The sequence below is a fragment of the Silurus aristotelis genome (genome assembly GCF_946808225.1).
Source record: "Silurus aristotelis genome assembly, chromosome: 13".
NCBI lineage: Eukaryota > Metazoa > Chordata > Actinopteri > Siluriformes > Siluridae > Silurus > Silurus aristotelis.
Window position 1 is genome coordinate 23,447,449 of NC_139586.1, and position 27,085 is coordinate 23,474,533.

At 36.8% G+C, this 27,085-nt stretch overlaps 1 protein-coding gene across 6 annotated transcripts in view; it reads right to left on the reverse strand.

Moving 5' to 3' along the window:
* sox2 (SRY-box transcription factor 2) overlaps positions 1–26,703 on the reverse strand; it is a 167,456-nt gene extending 140,753 nt beyond the window's left edge. For 2 of the 6 annotated variants that reach the window (XR_014536419.1, XR_014536420.1), the window contains exons 1-2: positions 26,218–26,703; positions 26,051–26,133 (exon numbers count right to left, since the gene is read on the reverse strand). The gene's annotated coding sequence lies outside the window, so the exon portion shown is untranslated. Of the gene's footprint in view, positions 1–11,602; positions 12,155–26,050 lie in introns of those variants that run through there. The other 4 variants (XR_014536421.1, XR_014536422.1, XR_014536423.1 and 1 more) reach the window with 4 other exon arrangements.
* Positions 26,704–27,085: the final 382 nt, after the last annotated feature.

Genomic DNA, 27,085 nt, shown 5'->3' on the forward strand with positions numbered 1-27,085 from the left:
AAAAAAAAAAATCGAAAGACAAAAAAAAGGGAGTGAAGAGGCAGGAGAGGAGGGGGAGAAAAATATACGTCGTGATTCCTTGGCGAGCCGAGGCTGAAACGATTTTCCCGTGTAGTACTGACTGAGGAGTTTTTATTTAATAATCAAAAGCAGCATTCATTTACAAATATATTTTATTGTACATGCTTTTTCATAAAACAATATAATAATTGCCTTATTATATATATTATATACTAATGATATTTGTTTATTTGGTTATAATTATTAAATTAAACAGTGTATTGAATATACTAAAAAATATATTGACAACTTTAGTATTATATTATATATCTTAGCTTTATTACCTGTGGTTATGTTATATAGATATTATATGGGGATTCTTATTTATTAGTTTTATTTCATGATGATGCAGTGCTCATGTGACATTGTTTTAAGTGTATTGATAAATACAGTTTTAGGAGTAAAATTGAGGGATAAAATGCAATTAATAAAGGTGTGGGGAAAATATTAAAATGAGTGGAGAAGTCTAAATAAATAAATAAATTGAATGAAAAAAATTCAAATAAATGGACATTGATAAACAAACAGGCAGACAAATTAAATGTATGAAAAATCAGCTAAGCTCATTGCTGCTGGTTTTTGTTTTTGTAAATGTATATAATATTAGTATGATGATGAAAATGATGAAGATGATGATGATGATGATGATGATGATGATGATGATGATGATGATGATGATGGTATTGATAATGATTATTATTATATGTTGTTTGAATATGCAATTTGGTGATTATTATTAGAAATTGAATGTAGAAGAATGTTTTTTTAATTGGTACCCTACATTTTCTTATTTCTTTACAATTAATAATAATATATTGGTCCTAATGTATAAAGAATCAAATGTACCTGAGATAAAAGTCATCGAGTTTCACTAAAAAAGGCAAAAATCCCAAGGTGCAGCTTATAATTAACACATACAAAACACCCAGAGGATATAATAAATACAACACACACACACACACACACACACACACACACACACACACACACACACACACACACACACACACACAGTCTATCAGGACTGTTATTAATGTTATATACCATTAGAATGATTTACATCTAGCTTTATCACAAAGTGAAATCAGACACAGTTCCATTATCTTCTATCTATAGATACAGTATTCACCACAACACACACACACAGACACACACACACACACACACACACACACACACACACACACAGACACACACACACACACACACACACACACACACACACACACACACACACACACACCTCTGAGGTAATCGCAACATCTATAATGAGTAAAAATATCCGCTTTATTCAGTGTTCATCTCTCCTGTGCTGCAGAAGAGGCTGGTGTGCGTCTCAGACTGAGCTATATGTTCACTCGGAGAGGGGATGCTAGTGTTTTGATGCCATCTATTGGAGTAAATGTTCATCTAATCCTAAAAGAGACACACACATCTCAAAAATATCAGACTCATATAACACATACATCACATGAATCACACTCTTATACACACACACTTGTCAGTTTCTCTAGTTGTAATTTTATCACACAGTATTTAAAAAAAAGCTCAAGAGATAAATATAATAATTGTGCCCACAAGTCTTCTTTAAATGTATGGTATTTAAAACTATATTAGAGATTTGAATTCCTTATCATAACATTTTTTTGTTATTATTATTGTTATTATCATTATTATAATTATTTTGTTTTTTTTATGCAGTGCTATACGATGCAATACGATAAGATATGTTAGTGATAGTTCAGACGTTGGGGACGTTGACGTTGGATCAGATGTGGGCATCTGAAAAATGCTATAAATGTAAATCTGATATGATATGATACAATTCAATACAATATAAAAAATATTATTCAATATAAAAAATAAAATGATTTAATACAAAATATGTGATTTGATGTGATATATGAGTTATATATCATATAATGTGCAAATAAATCATATTAATAAGTATAATAATAAATATAAATGAATAATAAAAAAATATATATTAATAAAATACAATACAATATATTGTGATATGATATGATATGATATGATATGATATGATATGATATGATATGATATGATATGATATGATATGATACGATATGATGATACGATACGATACGATACGATACGATATGATATGATATGATATGATATATATGATATGATTGATGTGTTGTAATAGTATGTGATGTGACGTGGTTCCACCTCAACAGCCTAAAGATCCAGGAAGTTACTAAGCAACCAACAGACTTTGAGGATGGATTTGGACTATCGTTAATATAAATAGTCTGCTACAATGGCTCAGGACCACAGGTTTCTGGACAGTTTTGCATTTGAACACCCATCACAGTACACCTCAACAATGATGGAACTGTAATGAAGGGACATTTGGTAAAACCCAAATAGGGATGGGTTCCCTTTTGAGTCTTGTTCCTCCCAAGGTTTCTTCCTAAAGCCATCTCAGGGAGTTTTTTCTTGGCACAGTAAACACTGGCTCACTTATTAGGTATAAAACTTACAATTTAAAGAAACAAACTTATCAGCACTAAACTTATAAATTCTTTTATACAAAAAACTGTAAAGTAAAATAAAAATGAATGTGATGAGGGATGTGGTTGTGATACAATACAATATTATATAATATGATATATATGATACAATATACGATATATGATATATATCTGCTGTAATCTTTGACAATGCAAGTTTTGTGTATCATCCAGCACTTACACCCCGACATTGTTTGAATTCTAGCGTCTGATTGGCCAGCAGTAGTCAGTTTTAAGTTTTATTACTTGTTTAAAACAGAGGAAATTATAATTTCATGCCAAATGGAAAAAATATAACTGTCACTAAAGCAAACTAACACATTTTCTGTCTGATCCATTTGTGTAATTTGTACTTTGACAGTAAAATAAGGGCCAAGTCCCTCTACATTTCATTTCTCTTCTTCCTAAAATGCACTTGAAAAGAAAAAGGTTTTATTTTACTTTGTTTGCATTCCAAATTTCATGTGGACCATCCTAATGAAGGCTGATAGCATTACGTATTAATCACCAGACATGACTTTCACTGATAGACTGCATGATTCTAAAGTCTGGGCTTGAAAGAAATCAGCCTCAGACTCTCTTCTCATTTCATACCATGAGATACCACTAGTGGAATTGTGGTCATAATTAGCAAAATGATCAAATCACTTGCTAACACAAATTGGTCTGATGTGGATGTCCAAAAAATTTAACTTTATACATTTTAAAAAAGGGCAGGGCTTAGCTGTGCTTGAATATTAGTCATATTTAAAGAAGTCATTAATGCCTATTAAAGCTATTTTCAGGTTCAAGACAAAGATAATGGGATAATACCTGACTCATCACTAAATTATTTATGATACAACCTAAATATTTGGATCTTCATGAAATAATGAAATACAGTAATTACCCCGAAAACGCCCACGATAAACGACCCCACCCCAAAAATGCTATTTTATGCATACAATACTATACTATATTAGTATTTAAATTCATGTTATAATTAATAATAATATTTTTATTAATAGATTTCATTAATTTACAACTGCATAAAAACAATTCCCTATAGGTTTTTTGCTATCGTGTTATCCGGAAGAGCTCGGGGAAATCAGCCAAACAAATTTGTTATGTGGAAAATGCAATTCCGCGATAAAGCGGGGGCACGAGATTCAAACCGCGGTAAAGCGGGGGATTCCTGTACAAAAATAGGGCTTGATACATGCATGATTTCCATAAACAGTATCATATATTAGTATTTTATGAGCTTTATTGCAATTTATTACATTCACTTTCTGCTGGGTGTCCAATTATCCATTTCAAGGCTATTTTTCCCTCACTGAATGTTTGTAAGCCCTTCCTCTCTCACTCTAGCATTTTTTTTTAACCAATTCATTTCACCGCTGTTCGAGATTTGAGATCGAAAAAGCGGTAACGCAGAATGAACCCGTGGCCTTAGCAAGGGTATTTTAAGGTCACATGTATGTGCTTAGGAAGGGCAAGCAAATGCCCTGGTCATCCACTTTCTGTATAAAGCCATTAGTGTATTTGGCCCTGGCATTCACCGCCGCTCTCTCTTCTCTTTGCTTGTTGCTATTTCAAGGCTGTGCTATTATACCGTAGTGCAGAGATTCTGTCCTTGGATAGACATCGAGATTGTTTTTTTTTTCCCAACTGAGTACAGTTTGACCCTTACACAGCATTCAAGTCTGACTGCAGTGAATTTTGTTGCTTATTTATTTATTTGCTATGAACCATGTTGTAACTGAAGCGATGTGTACTAGTCCAGGCCTTTACTCTAACCCCTCCCATCACCATAACCCGGCCCTTTACTCACAAAGTTTGCCCTGCCTGAGAAGCATCTATTTTTATTTTTATTTTATTTTGCATAAAGGACTCCGTGTAATTAGGTATGAGTAGAATTATAACCCATTTCTGTGTCTTCTGTTTAACACAACGACAAACTTTAACGCAAAATAAAATCCCATGAAAAATCATTCTCTTCACCAGCCTCTATATATTCATTCTCTTCTCCAGTCTCTTATCTTGAAAAGAAATAAGATAACACAGATTTTAAGGTAACCAAAATGAATCCATATCAAGTTTGTATGGTGGTGTCACGTTTGCTTACTAATGCAGCAATTTCACCGCAAATGAAAAGAACCACCATTAAAATCATCGCATTATTTGTGTAAAGCTGCTTTGAGACAATGTTTAATGTTAAAAGCACTATACAAATAAAAATTTACTGAATTGAATTGAATTGAATTGAATTGAACATACACATTATTACATACAATATTCAGTAGTAGCAAATTCTTGAGACTTTGCTAGTATAATAGCATAACAACAAGCTAATATAAAAAATTAAATAAAATAAATAAAAACACAGCTTATTATTTGCTGAATTAAAATGTACCTTAATGCCTAGCAGGAATCGTGGCTATCTATAATGTGATGCTATTTGTAGCTACTTGAGATGACAGCAATAGCAGCTAGTCAACTGAATTTGATACTGTATTATTAGTAATTTATATACAATATATGTAGCAAAAAGCAGACTAGAAGTGACGTCATGCAAACATATCTGTTAGTTTTTAGTAACTTTTAGTAACTATTAGTAAAATTCTAACTATCAATATGAGTAACCTCCTGTCAGGGAACCACCGGCCACGCCTTCCCCCAGCACTCGCTCGCAGCGCCTCGCCCACATACTAACCACCTTCACCTGTTTCCCATTATCTCACTCCCTACTTATAGCCACCGTTCGCACTCACTCCCTCTCCGTTCTATAGTTCATTCTGGCGATCATTCCTTGACTACCCGTGCTAAGGACTATACCCGTTTTACAGTACTGTTGCTACCTAGCTGTTGTTTGTTTCCCAAAGACTATTAAACCTCTTAAGTGTTACTCCGGTTTCCGTCTCTTGATCCCCACGTGACACCTCCACCACCAGCTTCCAGCTTTCGGACAATTTCCAATGCAATATGGCAATTCTAAAAATAGGACGTCTGAAAATGGACGCACTAGAATCACTCTCTAAAAGCACCTCATATTCACGTTCATGCTCCTGGAAAAAATCTCCACAATTTTTAAAGATCTATCTCGATCTGTCCGAGGCAAAAGCCACTCAGAAGTGACGTGAAGGCCCTCTCGATAATATTGAGACACGTTCCGGCTCAGCTGATATCTCTCACCCGTCTGCTCTCATTGTGCTCCTGTCACCAGCCGTGCAGATTTATGACACACAATTACCACGTCTGCAGTTGCCACCTCATAATCGCGGCTATTATTTAACGATTGCGGCGATAAATTGACTCGTGCTGCTGTTTATCAGCCGTCGTTTTTTTTTTCTTCTCCTTTCTGACATGTCGTCTGCTCACAGCAGGATTCCTCTTAATGGTCGGAAACTGCAACCTCTGAAGAGGAAAGAACCTCTAAACATTACAGAAAAAAAGCAAAAGCAGACAATTATCGAGGAGTGATGCTTTTCTGCACTCGCCGTTTTTCCGCCATTTCAATCATGATTTTCAATTATGATCATTAATCGTTGTTTTAGATAAAATATTGTACACAGAGACGTCCCACGCGATGCATGTTTGCATTTGTAATTCACAAGTTCACAGTTCAGGAAGCAATATTGTTATTGTGGTATTTTCATGTTAAGGTTTCTAAACAAACATGTTTGCTCTATTAGTTACATTTACAGCACAGTGCTATTGAATTCTGGATTCTGATTGGTCAAAAGGCAGTGATTTTTTTTTTTAACCAATATTGCAAGTTATGATTACAACACTTTGTGACATGCTATTGGGATAGGTCTCCAATATATATATATATATATATATATATATATATATATATATATATATATATATATATATATATATATATATATATATATATATATATATTTATATAAATATTATATAAACAACATATTATCAATGATTGTTTTGTGTCAATCCCTTTATTGTTAAAGGAGCATCTGTTACCGAGCTGTTACTATATACCAATATAATATTAGCACCAGCGCTTTTACATACATCTGTGGTTTGCATCTGTGCTACTGTTACCATCATAGAAAAAGGAACAACACCTTCTGACCAATCACATGACATTCTGTGATTGGCATGACAAGCACACTTGGGCAGCATTAAATGTAACTATAGATAGATAGATAGATAGATAGATAGATAGATAGATAGATAGATAGATAGATAGATAGATAGATAGATAGATAGATAGATAGATAGATAGATAGATAGATAGATAGATAGATAGATAGATAGATAGATAGATAGATAGATAGATAGATAGATATGGATATAGATATAGATATGGATATCTAGTCATACAATTAAAATACACTAAAAAGAGACACCTGATCTTTCTTGCTATGTGTAGTTCTTTTCCCAACTGTTACTACAAATCTAAAGGCACTCAATTGTACAGGACGTCTTTAGATGTGCTTAAATACAATTTTGCAATTACTTTAGCATGGAAACCCAAACCTATTCCAGCATGACAATGCACCTGTGCACAAAGTGAGCTTCTTAAAGTTCTGGTTTATATGCTTTGAAGAGGAACATCTTGATTGGCCTGCTTTACAGCTCCGATCTTATCTCTATTAAACACCTTTGGGATAAATTGGAACTCTGACTGCACCCCAGGTCTCCTCACCTACATCAGTACCTGCCTTTTGTAACACCCTTGTGGCTGATGAACACAAATATCCATAAGCACACTACAAAATCTAGTGGAACATCTTATCAAAGAGTGGAGGGAATTATAAGAGCTAATTGGGACTAAATGTGGAATGCAATGCTCAAAAATCACATACCATACTTATGACCAGGTGACCCAATACTTTTGGAAATATAGTGCATGTGCATATTTAATTATGATATTTGTTAAATACCAATGGCATCTTCTGAAATCTTCTCTTCTATGTTTGAGTTATTTTGATTACGTGGAAAAACTGAATCGATTAAAATGCATCAAATAAAACTGATATATTTTTATCAGTCAATTATTAAATTCTCAAAACAAATGACCAAACAAATTTTTGACAAATTATATTAATAGTAATTTTAGTAACTTTTGTAGAAATGTAATAATTGAATTAATTTTGGAAAACATTTTGTAAGTATCTTTACTATTTTGTTTGGCTCACAGCTTTAGTACCACTGAAAATCTAATTTAAAAGCACTGAAATCTTTTAAGATAATTATCACTAAACCAGCAAAATGTGTTGTTGTTTTTTTTTTGTAAACAATGACCTTATATCAATTTGAAGTAAATACCTGGAGATAAATTACATTACATGAAAAGGGTATTGGGACACCTCATTTGTCCAGCCATGTGGCTTTTTCCCAAACTGTTACCACCAGGATTATGGCACACACTTTCATAGGATGTCTTTGGGAGACAGCTCCATGAACATATGGTTTACATGGGTTTAAGTGAAAGATCTTGAGTGACCTGCTCCAAAGCCATGACCTAAACCCTTATGGTTGAATAAGCAACAATTTCCACAAGCACACTCCAAAATCTAGTGGAACATCCTTTCAGAAGAGTGGAGGTTATTATACCTGCAAGTGGGGACTAAATGTGCAATGGGATGTTCAAAAAGCACATCCGAATCTCATGGGCAGATATCCACAAACTTTTGTCGATACAGCATCAATCAGATTTTAAACAATTAGTCTACAGATTTAAGCATGTATCTGTGTCACTTTAAAACTTTTTAGAACTTCTTTACATTTCTCATATCTATGGGATGAAGTTGAGGAAATGTTTTAATGTTTAAACAATGTTGTCTAAATGTTTCTGAGCTATTATTCTTACAGCCCACAATGAAGCTTCCTAAAATGTAATATCTCTGACCCTGAAAATTATCAATCACATGACATCTGTAATAGATAGATAGATAGATAGATAGATAGATAGATAGATAGATAGATAGATAGATAGATAGATAGATAGATAGATAGATAGATAGATAGATAGATAGATAGATAGATAGATAGATAGATAGATAGATAGACAGACGGACAGACGGACAGACTGACGATAGATAGATAGATAGATAGATAGATAGATAGATAGATAGATAGATAGATAGATAGATAGATAGATAGATAGACAGACAGACAGACAGACAGACAGACAGACAGACAGACAGACAGACAGACAGACAGACGATAGATAGATAGATAGATAGATAGATAGATAGATAGATAGATAGATAGATAGATAGATAGATAGATAGATAGATAGATAGATAGATAGATAGATAGATAGATAGATAGATAGATAGATAGATAGATAGATAGATAGATAGACAAATTTGTTGTTATAAAAATCTGCATTTATTATTTCATAAATGTAAGGAAAGTATTTACAATTTTACCTGCACACGTACTACATATTATATTGAATTACTTTTAAATAATTCTGTAATTGTGTATAGAAAAAAGATTTTATTTGTATGGATGTTTTAATTAACTGCCAGTCATTTTTTATGTCATTGTGGTTCTATTAATTATGTCTAATTGAAGGATAATAATATAAACATACTGACTGCTGTATACAAATTAAAATGGTTTGTTTACTTTTTTGGTCATAATGTTAAAATAAGCTGCTAGAACATCAGATTATAGATAAGATCAATTTCTTATTAAATGTTTGTTTAGAAAACTGAATTCATATATAATAATATAATATAATGTAGAATAGAATAGAATAGAATAGAATAGAATAGAATAGAATAGAATAGAATAGAATAGAATAATAGTAGTAGTTTAATTGACACCATTCTCAAATGATAATATGGAATGGCTAAGCTGCCGTGTTTGCTAAAGCCTCAACCTCAACCTTCTCAACCTCAACCTTCAACTCTCAATTCCATTAGCAGTGTGTGGTCGTGAGGTCAGGTGCCTGAATGTCTCAAAGCCTCATAGACAAGCAGATCAATTTGATTTGAAATATAAAAAGGAAATGAGCAAGAAAAAGGAAGCATGAAGAAGCGAGAGTTAGCACAAGGAGACGCAGCAGGAAGCCTGAGTAAGAAGAAGGAAACAGAAGGAAGAATAGGGAAGCAAAGGGAATCCAAAAGGAAGCAAGAGGAAGCAGGAGGAAGCAGAAGGGAGAAGGAGGAAGCAAGAGGAAGAAGGAGGAAAATGGAGGAAGTAGGAGGAAGATGAAACAAAGCAGAAGAAGGGTGAAGCAGAAAGAACCCAGAGGAAGCAGGGGGCGCTAGGGGGAAGCAGAAGGAATAATGGGGAGGCAGGATGAAGCTGTCATCAGAGGCTTATGCTCCATGGCTCAACATGCTATAATTGGCGACGTTTTCCCCCTTTTCTACTTTCAGAACCCTCCCCTCACTTTAACACTCCATTAAACTGCCCCTGAGGGGGAACTTCACACACATGGAGCATAATTGGTGCACGTTTAGCCCCGTAACCCTGCAACCGGGGTGAAACTCGGGGCAGAAGTGACGATGATACAGTATATACGCTGTGAACGGGACATTGTGCTGATTTATTAACATTTTATTACTGAGTAATTACAGATTAATAACGGGTTAATGACTAAACAATGAGAAATAACAGGGTTTCTTTTAGTACACAAAATGTAAATAAAATTACTGGTAAATGTGTTTATATAGTTCTGTTATATAATAAATGTAATCATAATTCCAATAATAAAAACGATTCATGTTCTAAAATAAGAAAATAATGTATTTATTTTATATGTATGATATGGTTTAGTTAATAATAGTTAATATAAGTACACAATTTTCCAGCTAAAAAAATAAATAACTATAATAGTAATAATGACACCCCATCATATGTCAACAGAATCTGTAATATGTGATGGGTATACAGGCAAACGTTGAAAGAATATTATTATTATTATTATTATTATTATTATTATTATTATTATTATTATTATTATTATTATTATTATTATTATTATAATTAAAAGATCAGTGAATAAAAGTTTAGCGTTGATCAGGGAGTTGAAAATGCTGAATAAGAATGAAAGCAATGCAGGCTGCAGTTCCACAACCGGTCCTAGGGGGCGGCAGAGAGGGGAATGATTAACTATTCTATTCAAATCCAAATTGAATTTACGTACACTTCCCTTGTTTTTTTGTTCCAGTGCAAATTTTGACATTTCTACAAACCATGTGAGAAATCGACTCATTTGAATACTTCACTTTGAGTTTGTCGATTGTTAGCGAAGCCCGAAGCGTGAAACTATCTCTCTCTCTCTCTCTCTCTCTCTCTCTCTCTCTCTCTCTCTCTCTCTCTCTCTCTCCCTCTCTCTCTCGCTCTCTCTCTGAGGAAAAAAAAAGCAAAACTTTGGCAGGAAGGTGATGGACGATGCAGAGGAGCTTTTTATGACGGTAATTCATGCGTGTAAATAAAGTGTGCATGCATTTGCATTTGATTGTTTGGCTGGAGAAAAGAAAAACTCAACAGGTTTGTACTCAATATAATAAATCGTCCGTCAATCATCAGCACGCAAATGCCACTTCTTTATGTCACTCCTTTATAAACTTTTCATTATTGCACATTTCTTTTTCAATGACAGCTGCCAAGATATTATCAGTTACCTTCGTCCCAGAGGGGGGAAAAAATTGAGTGCCGTAATATTTATTTTTAACCAGTCGCACCTTTAGGAGTCGTATTTAAATCCGAGTCGGAGTTCATTGGCTCATTTCAGTGACTAGCAAAAGTTAGGGACTCAAGAGGGTAACTCGATTCAGTCACATGAAATTATAGAATTGAACAACATTATACAGTTTTGTACGTGTAAATGATACGTGTCAAAAGTAAATTTCCTGCTGAATTGGTAAAGTTAGGATGAGGAAAAGAAGGAGGAAGAAAAAAAACAGGAGTGATAAACCGGAAAGTTATTTCTGTGGCAGCACAGATCTCATGGGAAAACACAATACACACTCACACACACACACAGACACACACACACACACACACACACAGACACTCTCACTCACCTTTTAGAGAGCGTTCCCACTTGTACACAGTGAAGAAATCAGAAAAGAGCTCTCTCTCTCTTTCTTTCTCTCTTCTCATGCTTCTCATCCTCTTCCACCTGGATGACAGATGTGAGTCCAGCTGAGTTCTGGAGTCCAGCTGAGGATCCAGTAAACTTCTATCAGCAGCAGGAGCATCTAGATCCATCCTGGTGCAGAGCATTGAGCAAAGCATCCTTCTTCTCCTTCTTGTCCTCCTTCTTTTCCTCCTTCTTCTCCACACTGTGCTACGTGAAAGCCTCTCTCATGTGTGTTCTCTCGTTGCAAAACAAACAGGCACGTCAACGTCTTTCTCGGCGGCGTAACCCCGCGAGTCGGGCCTGTCTCTGAAATGCTTTTCTGCCCCACAACACAGACGGCTTTCATTATCTTCTCACTCGCAGCAAGGCCTAGCTTTAAAAGCTACTGATTTCTTTTTTTTTTTTTTTTTCCTTTTAGCCTCCTACACAAAGGAAGGGCATTTTGTAAATTACTTGCTCGTTTCAGACCAACAAAAGGTACTTTCATTGAAACTCGTTCCGTCCCCCACCACCACCACCCCCAGCACCACCATCATCACCACCACCTCCTCCTCCTCCTCCTCTTTTCTCCATTTGATTTTGCTCAAATTTGATTACAAGGATTGAAAAAGGAAAAGAAAGAGGAGGAAATAAAAAAAAAAACAGATGGCATCCTCATTCAGCGCCTTGAATGGTTTTTATCTGGGTGCCTATTTAAACTGTGGCAATCCACAAGCATTTCAGCTGGCTACAGAGAGAGAGAGAGAAAGAGAGAGCGAGAGAGAGAGAGAGAGAGAGAGAGAGAGAGAGAGAGAGAGAGAGAGAGAGAGAGAGAGAGAGAGAGAGAGAGAGAGAGAGAGAGAGAGATGGAAAAAAACTTGACAAAAATTATCGGTTTGCCATTTCTCATAGAACTGGCACGAAAAGAAAAGGCTTTTCTCTTACTGCTGTCTCTCTCTCTCTCTCTCTCTCTCTCTTTCTCTCTCTCTCTCTCTCTCCGTCCTTCTTTTATTATTTTTTTTGTATCTATATCGCCTGCCTGGATCAAAATAATAGAGATTAGGTATTTCATTAGAAATTATAGCTGGATATAGAGCAGGCTGTCATATTAATAGCAACCTGCCCGTAGCTCTTCAGCGTGCGCTATTCACCTAGACAAAAGACGCGAAGCGGGGGCCGCATATCGAACCTCGGGTTTGGCCTGATCAATTTTCCGTCATTCAGGGAAACGTGAGGCCATTTTTTAAACAAAAAAGGTTTCACACAGACCGATTGACCGGCCTGCTAGGAGACAGATGCCTACTCCTCCTCCTCATCCACCTCCACAACCACCTCCACAACCACATCCACGTGAAAAAAAAAAAGTGCTCAGACAAAACTCGATGCATTCTTTCAACAGAGAAAGGACGAGAGACGTGGGCTATAATTCCTTCTGTATGGCCCAATGGGCATTTCAGCATGCACTTGTTTTTCAGCTGGAGATAATTACAGGCTGAAAGGAAAGGAGTAGGGAACAGGCTGAGCTGCATTATTCCTCTGTCAACTGTTTTGGACGATGAAACATGGACCAACCCCAGGATGTAGGACTCGAAAAATATCTCTTGGCTGCACTTTAGGGCTTTTAATTCACAATACTCAGTAGGTATAAAACTGAAAGCATTCACAATATACATAATATAATGTATATTGTATATACATGTATAATGCATATATAAATGTGTACTCGGCAGAAACAACTCCATACAACTTTTTGTACTGAAATGAAATGCCAGCAGAAATGTCAAAATGTCTGTGTTCGATTAAGGGTCCGGTACCTCTGGGACAAGCACTGGTTTCACCTTCATTTCCCTATGCATCATTACAGACTACACGAATCAGATGACACTGTCACATGCCCTCTTGTTCATGCTGAACTTTTGTTGAGCTTTTGTTGTGTGTTTGCTACTTGTTTGTTATTTACTTGTCTTCTGTTTAATATAACACCAGCACTAGCATCCACTTCCATTCACAATCTGGCATTAATGAAATTTGCTTGAGTGAGAGTTCTCTAGTAGTACGCAGGCGCAAATCAACAGTTAAATGTGAAACCCACAGAACAAACAAAGCCCAGGTTTAATACGGTTAGCATCAGCATTGCAGTGCTGAGTGATGTAGCTATTTTTTTTACATTTATATTTTAGGAATTAAGATTTCTTTAACATATTATCAACAAGTAAAACATACACAATTATGAACTGGAGTGATGTAGCTGAGGTTGAGGAACAACAAACCCGATTCCAAAAAAGTTGGGACACTGTACAAATTGTGAATAAAAAAGGAATGCAATAATTTACAAAACTCATAAACTTATATTTTATTCACAATAGAATATAGATAACATATCAAATGTTAAAAGTGAGACATTTTGGAATGTCATGCGAAATATTGGCTCATTTTGGATTTCATGAGAGCTACACATTCCAAAAAAAAGTTGGGACAGGTAGCAATAAGAGGCCGGAAAAGTTAAATGTACATATAAGGAACAACTGGAGGACCAATTTGCAACTTAATAGGTCAATTGGCAACATGATTGGGTATAAAAAGAGCCTCTCAGAGTGGCAGCGTCTCTCAGAAGTCAAGATGGGCAGAGGATCACCAATTCCCCCAGATGCTGCGGTGAAAATAGTGGAGCAATATCAGAAAGGAGTTTCTCAAATTACAAAGAGTTGAAGTTATCATCATCTACAGTGCATAATATCATCCAAAGATTCAGGGAATATGGAACAATCTCTGTGCGTAAGGGTCAAGGCTGGAAAACCATACTGGATGCCCGTGATGTTCGGGCCCTTAGACGGCACTGCATCACATACAGGAATGCTACTGTAATGGAAATCACAATATGGGCTCAGGAATACTTCCAGAAAACATTGTCAGTGAACACAATCCACCGTGCCATTCACCTACGCTGACTAAAACTCTATAGGTCAAAAAAGAAGCCATATCTAAACATGATCCAGAAGCGCAGGCGTTTTCTCTATGCCAAGGATCATTTAAGATGGACTGTGGCAAAGTGGAAAACTGTTCTGTGGTCAGACGAATAAAAATTTTAAGTTCTTTTTGGAAAACTGGGACGCCATGTCATCCGGATTAAAGAGGATAAGGACAACCCAAGTTGTTCTCAGCGCTCAGTTCAGAAGCCTGCATCTCTGATGGTATGGGGTTGCATGAGTGTGTGTGGCATGGGCAGCTTACGCATATGGAAAGGAACTATTGATGCTGAAAGGTATATCCAAGTTCTAGAACAACATATGCTCCCATCCAGACGTCGTCTCTTTCAGGGAAGACCTTGCATTTTCCAACATGACAATGCCAGACCACATACTGCATCAATTACAACATCATGACTGCGTAGAAGAAGGATCAGAGTACTGAAATGGCCAGCCTGCAGTCCAGATCTTTCACCCATAGAAAATATTTGGTGCATTATAAAGAGGAAGATGCGACAAAGAAGACCCAAGACAGTTAAGCATCTAGAAGCCTGTATAAGACAAGATTGGGACAACATTTCTATTCCTAAACTTGAGCAACTTCCCCAGACGTTTGCAAACTGTTATAAAAAGAAGAGGGGATGCCACACAGTGGTAAACATGGCCTTGTCCCAACTTTTTTGAGATGTGTTGATGCCATGAAATTTAAAATCAACTTATTTTTCCCTTAAAATGATACATTTTCTCAGTTTAAACATTTGATATGTCATCTATGTCGTATTCTGAATAAAATATTGAAATTTGAAACTTTGACATCATTGCATTCTGTTTTTATTCACAATTTGTTCAGTGTCCCAACTTTACTGGAATCGGGTTTGTATTTGATACAGAATTCACACACCATGCTCACACAACACTGCTGGCATTTCTATATCTGGGTCAGATTTTTGCAGTGTTTTTCAGTACATCAGGGGTCTGAATGCATGGGATCACATAAAATTAAATAAATACTTTAGTTATGAATATTTAAAGCATTTATATACATTATATGGACAAAAATATTGGGACACCTGTTTTCCAGCAATATGTTCATCTTTCAGAAACTGTTTGCATATGCTAAAAGCACACAATTGTATAGGAAGTCTTTGGATGTGGTACAATTCAATTTTCCCTTCACTTGAACTAGGAGACCTAGCATGACTATGACCCTGTGCACAAAGCCAGCTATATACAGATATGGTTTAGGTGTAACCCAGATGAGGGGTTCCCTTTTGAGTCTGATTTCACTCAAGGTTTCTTCCTCATACCATCTAAGGGAATTTCCAATATTATATAAGCTGTTTATTTCTGTAAAGCTGCTTTAGGACAATGTCTATTGTCAAACACACTCAACAAATAAAACTGAATTGAATTAGATATGGTTTGCATGATTAGGAGTGGAAGACCTTGAGTGGTCTGCTATAGAGATTTGACCTCTACCCTATTGAACAACTTTGGGATGGATTGGAATGCTGACTGCACCCCAGGTCTCCTCACCTCACTTACATCATACCTGACCTTACTATCAGAAAATATGGGAAAAATGTGGAATGGGATGTTCAAAAGTGCATACAAATCTTATGGTAAGGTATCTACAAACTTTTATCCATACAATGTATATAGATGCAGAAATTAGTCCAGATAAGGACATAAATATGCATACAGATGTATGATAAATACATAAGGATAAGATAAGAATAAAGATACAGATATTAGGATCACTGAACAACTAAAGATGTTTGTATGGATACACATAGAGTTACAAATATGTACAGCTACAGATAGTGACACAGATATGGATATAGATGTGAATACAAATGTATCATTGAGTAATGAGTGATAAGAGCTATATGAGCTTAAGCCAACCAAATCTATTTCTAATCTTACCACCTGGAGACACTTTGCCCTTTGTAATGGACATTACAAGTCATTTATATTATAAATTATTTGAAGTTTCTCTAATAAAACAAGCACATATAAGGCTGTTTTTTTATGGCAAGAGATCAAACCTTTTTAAAATGTAAAAATGGGGTTACACAACTGTGGCCAACAAAGAAAGTATTAAAAAAAAGGAAGTCGGAACGACTGACTGGTAATAACAGTTGCCTTTAAATTTCTATCTATTAGTTATACTGTACGTGTTTATGCCTATAAATAATGTGACTGATTACCACACTGGCTTTTCATGTTATCACTTATGATTCGGTTATGAATTGTTTCTACTCTAACTCCATAATTCGAATTATTTTTGATTCAAGCTGCCTGCAAAAGTTTCTAAACAATTAAAAAAAACCAAATAGAAACTGATCATTCAGGCCCAAATAAATCAATTATTTAGACCTTTCTTTGTCTCTCAAGTTATTTGACCACTCTCGTATTAGACCACTTGTTTGATTTGGTCATCAAGAAATTCTCAAGAAAGTTAATGAGAGTGGGAGGAAATCAAATTCATCTGCTGAAATGCACAGTTTGCTGAATCCAGTTTATCATCCAGTTTATCATCATCTACTGGGTTTGTGTGGGGTCCTTGGTGGTCCAGTGGTTAGGATGCGGCACTCTCACTGCTGAAGCCCGGGTTCGATCCCCGGGCAGGGAACCAACCCCAGCCACTCTTAGTGCCGGTCCCAAGCCCGGATAAATGTGGAGGGTTGCGTTAAGAAGGGCATCCAGCGTAAAAACATGCGGATGATCCACTGTGGCGTCCCCTAATGGGAGAAGCCGAAATAAAGTTTTACTGGGTTTGTGTGGAAGACTGAGAGCAACAAATATAACAAATGATGATGCTTCTATAAAAATATAGATTCTAGCATTAGTCTTGGTGGCTGCAGTGTCTAAGAATAGCTACAATTACATTGACTATACCTCCAGGTCTCTGTGAGGAAGACTTATTATTATTACTCTTCTTTCCATTTTTCACAACAGAAGTGACCGAAGTCATGTAGTGTAAGCAGTTCAGCAATTCTGACATTTTGAAAGTTGTATAATGTGCACTCGGATTACTTTGAACACTCTGCCTATTCCCTTTTATAAATGTTCTATTAGTCATTTTTTTGCTGACAAAACCTTTTCTTTTGGATCTTTTTACTACTTTTATAAGGCTACATTGACAAGCTCAACTAATTTTTTTCAAGCAAATGATTAATTTTTTTATTTTTTGAAATGATTTTGGCTTCACATCTGGAATGCAGTCTACTATAATTTTTATAATGTCATAAAACCAAGGACAAAAAGTCAAAAAAAATAATTCTCAGTTACAGCTACTGTAAATCCGTATCTAAAGAGAGGCATTGTTAATACTCGATTTTATTTAATGGAACTTTGTATAATATGATAAAATTACATTATTAGAGTCCTCAGAATTTCCTTCAATTGCATATTTGTTTTTAGGATCAAAGAAGCATGAAAATTCATGAAGATTCTAAAGAGGTTAACATTACACCAGACCTTAATAAAGCTTAAATAAATTCAAAGACAAAGTTAGAGACACAAGTCTGAATAGAGCCCTGATCCGGTTGGAGCTCATTACAGCACAGACTACACAGACATGGAGGAGGGAGAAAAAACACTAAACACACTAAGCAGATGTGGCAAATTTAATTAAATGTCTACATTTAATAAGCAAATAAAAATATCATTCATTTATGAATAAAAACTCCCTTTTTTAGACATTATTACAAATTTTAGCTGGAAATAGATTTGTTCTATTGGCAGAGCATTTTTCTAAATAAGTGTTCACTACATTTAAACATTTATTTTCCAAGAAAATAATCTGCCACAAAAACAATAAAAAAATTGATGAAAAAAACCAGAAGTCAGTGAAGAAACACATTTATAGCTGCTATAACATAAGTGAGAACAATGACTAACTGTGGTCCCATGACATGTAGCGTTCACTGGATACAAAGTTGTTCTTTAATAAATAAAAACTGTAATTATTAGCAAATAAGAAAAGTTTAACAGTTCTAGCGATGCCATTGTCCATAATCCAGGTTCTACCTTTGTAACATTAAAATGTTCTTTATAATCTCTTCGATCTGTTGCCTCTCTCTTCAAACTGTTGCCTTTTGGTCAGCGCTACAGAGCACCGTCCACCAGAACAGCCAGGCACAAGAACAGTTTTTTCCCACAGGCTATTCTCAGCATGAACAATTAAAATATTCATAACTACACTTTGACCATCATAGAATTCAAATGGTCCATTTGTAAACTGTACACTTGTAAATAACATCTGTACATTTATTTAACAACTTTTTTTGCTCTGAAGCTCTGTATATATTGCATTATTTAACTGTCTGGTTTACTATTGTGTTACATTATGTCTGTGTGTGTGAGCATGCTTGGTAATAAATCTATTTCTGTTCTTTTCTGTTCATTTTTTAAATCATGTTAAAAAGAATATATAGGAAATAACTGTTAGATGATGCTCTATAAGACAAACCATAATCATCCCGACACCTAACACTGTACCACACTATTCACCAAACGCTACACTATACACTACAGCATACTCTATACCACACTCTGCACCACACATTACACCACACTCTACACTATACTCTACATCATACTCTACACTATACACTATACCACACTGTAAATAACACTCTACACCACACTCTACACTACACACTATACCACACTCTACACCACACTCTACACTACACACTATACCACACTCAACACCATACCCTACACTATACACTACAGCATACTCTACACAACGCTCTACACCAAACTCTACACCATACACTACACCACACTGTACATAACACTCTACACTACACACTATACCACACTCTACACCATACGCTACACTACACACTATACCACACTCAACACCATACTCTACACTATACACTACAGCATACTCTACACAACACTCTACACCAAACTCTACACCATACACTACACCACAATGTACATAACACTCTACACCACACTCTACACTACACACTATACCACACTCTACACCATACGCTACACTACACACTATACCACACTTGACACCATACTCTACACTATACACTACAGCATACTCTACACCAAACTCTACACCATACACTACACCACACTGTACATAACACTCTACACCACACTCTACACTACACACTCTACCACAATCTACACCATACTCTACACTACACACTATACCACACTCTACACCATACGCTACACTACACACTATACCACACTCAACACCATACTCTAACTACAGCATACTCTACACAACACTCTACACCAAACTCTACACTATACACTACAGCATACTCTGCACAACACTCTAAACCACATTCTACACTATACACTTCACCACACTCTACACTATACACTAAAGCATTCTCTACACTATACACTACACCACACTCTACGCCATACACTACACCAAATACTACACCATACACTGCACCACATTCTACACCATACAGTACACCATAGAATACACCACACGCTACACCATACACTACACCACATAATGCAGAGCATACCAAACATTTACATTTACATTTGTGGCATTCAGCAGACGCCCTTATCCAGAGCGACGTACAAAAGTTTTTTGAGTCTCTAGCAATGAATAAATCTATACTGGTACACAAGATTACACTTAATATAAATATAACTCTTGAACCACAACATAAACTACACCACACTCTACACAACATTCTACACCATACACTACACCAAACTCTAGATCATACACTACACCATACAGTACACCATAGACTACACCATACACTACATCACACTCTAGACCACACACTACACCACACTTTACACCATACATTACACCATGCACTAAAGCATACACTACACCACACTCTACACCAGGGGTCTCCAATCTTTTCCAGAAAGGGCCGGTGTGGGTGCAGGTTTTCATTCCAACCAATCAATGGTCACACCTGATAGTCATTGAAAATGAAGATCATTAGATTTGAACAGTTAGGATTTGGTGTGGACTTGCTTGGTTGGAATAAAAACCTGCACCCACACTGGCCCTTTCTGGGAAGGATTGGAGATCCCTGCTCTACACCATATACTACACCACACTCTACACAACACCCTACACCATACACTGCACCACACACTGCACCACACACTACACCACACTCTACAGCATAAACTACACCACACACTAGACTATACACTACACCACACACTACACCATACACTGCACCACATTCTACACCATACAGTACACCACACACTACATCACCCTCTACACCAGACACAATACCATATCCTACACCACATAATCAACACACATTACACCACACTCTACACCGTACACTATACCACACTCTACACCATACACTACACCACACCCTACACCATACACTACACCACATAATAAAGAACATACCACATCATACACTACACCACACCCTACACCATACACTACACCACAGTCTAGACCGTACACCACACCACATAATGCAGAACATACCACACCATACACTACACCACACTTTACACCACACAGTTCACAACACTCTACAACACAATCTACACCACACACTACATCACACACTACACCACACACTACCTAACACACATCACCGTACACTATCCTACACTCTACACCATACTTTACACCAGTGGTCCCCAACCTTTTTTGCACCACGGACCGGTTTAATGTCAGACAATATTTTCACGGACCGGCCTTTAAGGTGTGGCGGATAAATACAACAAAATAAAATTATACGACCGGCATAAAAACTGGTATTTGTAAATATAATAATGAGCGTGAATCCACTGTGTTGTTTTTTGTTCATTGTGCTAGCTTAGGGGTTTGAATTTAGCGGTAATGTATTATGTGTTACCGGCCGGAGCAGCCCCTTTAAGAAGGTAGCGGATGTAGGTAAGACATGTGACCATGGCAAGCATCTTAGCATGCATCAAAAGTGTGTCATAGACAGATGTGGCAGAGAGAATCCGGTAAATATCCACAATATACCATTGTTCAGGATCAGATAATAAATTAAACGGAAATAATGTAAGTTATGTATTCTTTCTGCACGGCCCGGTACCAGTTGACCCGCGGCCGGAGGTTGGGAACCACTGCTCTACACCACATAAAACACCACACACTACACCACACTACACCATACACAATCCTACACTCTGCACCACATAATCCAACACATTGTACACCACACTCTAGACCATACACTCGACCACACTCTACACAATACACTACACCACACATTACACCACACACTACACCATACACTACACCATACACTACACTATACACTACACCATACACTTCACGAAACATTACACCATACACTACACCATACACTACACATTACACTATACACTACACCACATGCTACACCACACACTAACCCGCACTTTACACCACACACTACACCACATTATACACTTTACACTACACCACACTCTACACTATGCACTATACCACACTCTACACCACACAATACACCACGTACTACGCCACATAATCCACCATACACTATACCACACTCTACACCATACACTACATTACAAACTACCTAACCCATTACACCATTCACTACATCACACTTTATACAATACAACACAATTTACACCATACACATATACACACTCTATACCATATATTCCACCACATACTACACCACATAATCCACCACACACTACACCATATATTATACCACACTCTACACCATACACTACATCACACATTACACAAAACTATACACCACACACTACTCCACAAACTACACCATACACTACATTATACACTGCACCACATTCAACAGCATACACTACACAACACACTACATGACATACTACACCATACTCTACACCACATAATCCACCACACACTACACTATTCACTAGACTATACACTACACCATGTACTACACCACACACTACACCACACTCTACATGAAACACTACACTATTCACTTCACTATACATTACACCACACACAGTTTACAACACACTACACTATATACTGCACCACATTCTACACCATACATTGCACAACACAATACACTACACCACACTCTATTACCATACACTTTACCATACACTGCACTATTCACTACACTACACCACACACTGCAAATCACACTACACCATACTCTACACCACATAATCCACAACACATTATACCACACTCTACACCATACACTACATCACACACTACACAATACACTACCTCATACACTACACTATTCACTACACTACACGCTACACCACACACTTAAAAACACACTACACTATACACGACACCATACATTATACCACACTCTATTACTATATACTGCACTACATTTTACATAATACATTACACAACACACTACACCACACTCTACACCATACACTATCCTACACTCTACACCACATAATCCACCTCACACTACACCACACTCTACACCATACACTATCCTACACTCTACACCACATAATCCACCTCACACTACACCACACTCTACACCATACACTATCCTACACTCTACACCACATAATCCACCTCACACTACACCACACTCTACACCATACACTATCCTACACTCTACACCACATAATCCACCTCACACTACACCACACTCTACACCATACACTATCCTACACTCTACACCACATAATCCACCCCACACTATACCACACTCTACACCATGCACTATCCTACACTCTACACCACATAATCCACCTTACAGTACACCACACTCTACACCATACACTATCCTACACTCTACACCACATAATCCACCTCACACTACACCACACTCTACACCATACACTATCTTACACTCTACACCACATAATCCACCTCACACTACACCACACTCTACACCATACACTATCCTACACTCTACACCACATGATCCACCGCACACTACACTACATCATACACTACACCACACACTACACCATACACTATCCAACACTCTACACCACACTCTACACCATACACTATCCAACACTCTACACCGCATACTTCACCTAACACTACACCACACTCTACACTATACACTACCCTACACTCTACACCACATAATACAACACATGCTACACCACACACTACACCATACACTACACCACACACTACACCATACACTACACCACACACTACACCATACACTACACCATACACTACGCCACACTCTATACCATGCACTACACCACACACTACACCATACACTACACCACACCACACTTTATTACCATACACTACACTATTCACTACACTATACACTACACCACACACTACAAAACACTCTACACCATACTCTACACCACATAATCCACAACACATTACACCACACTTTACACCATACACTACATCACACACTTCACAATACACCACATCATACACTACACCACACACTACACAGCACACTACACCACACTCTACACCACATAATCCACCGCACACTACACTACATCATACACTACACCACACACTACACCACATTCTACACCATACTCTACACCACATAATCCACCACACACTAGACCAGACTCTACACCATACACTATCCTACACTCTACACCACATAATCCACCACACACTACACCACACTCTACACCATACACTATACCACACTCTACACCATACACTACACCACATAATCTACCACACATTACACCACACTACACTTTACACTATCCTACACTCCCACATAATCTAACACATTGTACACCACACTCTACACTATACACTACACCACACACTACTCCACACTCTACACCACACACTACACCATTGTTTTAATGTTTCATGATAATGTTTTGTTGTTTTGTTGAAAAAAATTTATTATTTCAAGATATAGTTACAGCTTACTAATTATTTAATTTTAAGCTATCTTTTGTTCTTGAGTAAAGTAATAGATTTGTTTTTACTGAACCACTGGGGCCAATGAAACTGCAGTGTTTGAGCAATAGGATATAAATGCAGCAGCAAATTTGGTTTTAAAATGCTTCACAGACCAATGAAAAAATACAAAAATTTTCTGAACACCTTGCTATGCATAAAAGTATAAAGAGGCAAAAAATAAATCGCTCCAGCTTGCTATTAGTAAAGATGTGACAGCTCAATAGTAAAGGTGTTGCACTTAGGATTGGCAGGTCATGAGTTCAACTCCCAGCACTACCACACTGCCATTAAGGGCATCTGAGCAAGGACCTTAATCCCTTAACTGCCCTTGGGTATTAAAAAATGAGATAAATGTAAGTCGCTCTTGACTCTGTATGTAATGTAAATGACTACAAACTTTCAAGCACTTATAAGTGGGGATGGAAGATGAGAATGTTTAAGAAATGGCAGAATCTGACACATAAAATATATAACACAGAGACAGATTCTTCAGTCTCAAAAGTGGCAGGTGAAAAGGCACATTTTATATGCTTCTATGTTCATATACATTGTATTCATTCATATCCTTATATTTATGTGCATGGCTCTATAAAGGCTTCCTATGCTTTAGATGCATCACATAAAGTCAGAAATAAAACAACGTTCTGATTCATAAATGTCACATTGGAAAGCATAATTCTCATTAAAAAAGCCCAAAACTAATACACAACTAAAGGTCTTATGTCTAAGGTCATATGTCTAGTGACAGATAAGCTCATCTCTCATTAACTTTCACAACCCTAACACACATATATAAAGTAACCGGTGAAGAAGCTTATAGCACTTTTCCAGCTTGGAAAAAAAGAAAAAACACTCTCTGTTTTATATATGTCACAATTTAATGCTTAAAATCTGTTAAAAAAATAAGCTTAAGACCTTTTTAAACAGAAAGAAAAGCACTGTGCACTGGTAAATGTACATATACTGAAATAGAAAAAAAAAGAAATGAGAGCAAAAGGTTCAAAATTCACCTCATATTCCTGCAAACTTTCTCACAAGCATGCTCACCTGAGATGAAACCGTGTGAAAACAATGCTGAAAAATATATTTCACAGAGTGCACATGCACAGTGTATTATGTATTTTAGGTAATAAACTTAATACAACTATATTATAACACACACACACACACACACACACACACACACACACACACACACACTCAGAGAGTCTTAGATATAATGTTAAACTCTCTCAAATCTGCAAAAAGCCCCAAAAAACATCACTGTCTCTTTTTAACCCTTTGACACAGTGTGCAGTCACGTTACACCTACAAAGCCAGCAATTGCATCTGTAGCAGGTGAAGAAGCACACAAGGATCTTTAAACGTGTCCCAGCGTCACCCGGTGTCCTGATTATAATGAGAAATAAAAGCTCCTGAGTGCCACATTGTGAGCCATAATTATCAAATCTGCATCGCAAACAAGCTCGAAACTTTGTTCATTCCAGCCAGCATCCCTGAAGACTTTGAAATTAAAAACAAACAATTAACGATCCCAAACAAAACAAACAAAAAAAAAAGATCTCTGAAATACCTTTAGATGCCCAGAGGAAGCCTGCGGCCGGAGAGATGGCGTAGATATCGTTCTGCCTCACATTCTTATGCTGTTTCCTCTCTCTGCGGCAGAAAGCGAATGCTTAGAGACTCAGTGGCATATTTAATTAGAAGCGAGCTGTTTGCACTATCAGTGTGAGGATCTACCTCTCCAATCTCTCCTGAGTCAATCTTCCCCCATCTCTGATTTTCTTTTATATTTATGCCAGAATATTTAATTGTAGACAAAAGGTTACTCGGGCTGCATTCACCGCACACAGCCGGAATAATCTGCTTTAAAAGGCTTGACATTTCAGGCTTTTCAGAATGGCTGAAAAAAAATTATATCCCTGCTTTTGTTAATCAATGAAGTAGAACTCTCGTGAACAAAAGAATTAAATTGCTTGGTTGGTTTAATAAAAAAAAAAAAAAAAGGAAAAGCAACAGACAGAGCTGCTTCCTCTGGGCTTTTTGTGCACACAGGCACCAACACTGTAATTCCATATGATTTAGGGGCAAAAACTCTCATTTCTGCACACAGTTGGCTTTTTTTTTCTTTTGAAAAGAAAAAAAAAGATCCTTTTTAAGCTCCAGCCAGGCTGAGGACAGATTTATCATTACGGCTGACTTTCACTGACTTGCAGCCAGTCCACTACAATTTACCATCTCTATACTGCAGGGAAAGAAAACAGGGTAATTATGCAAATGAAAGGGGCAATAATTAGGATCTTTACTATGTGATCAGGAGCCGTGTGGAAAGGATTTGTCGGCGTCCTTTCAACCGGATCTCAAGCTGAAAAGAAGAGAAGCTTTAAGAGATTTATGAACACACACCTTTACACATGCCCAGAATAAAGTGGACGATAAGTGGACGATACTGTAAATGTACACATTAACTTCTTTCAATGTGGCATGAAAACTTGTGATGGGTAACGTTATGGGTATTCAGTGGTGAGGTTAGTCTTTATTTATTTCATGCCTAATTTTTAAGACTATTCTATTACTGCCAGGAAGGATATATTCATTCTTATCAATA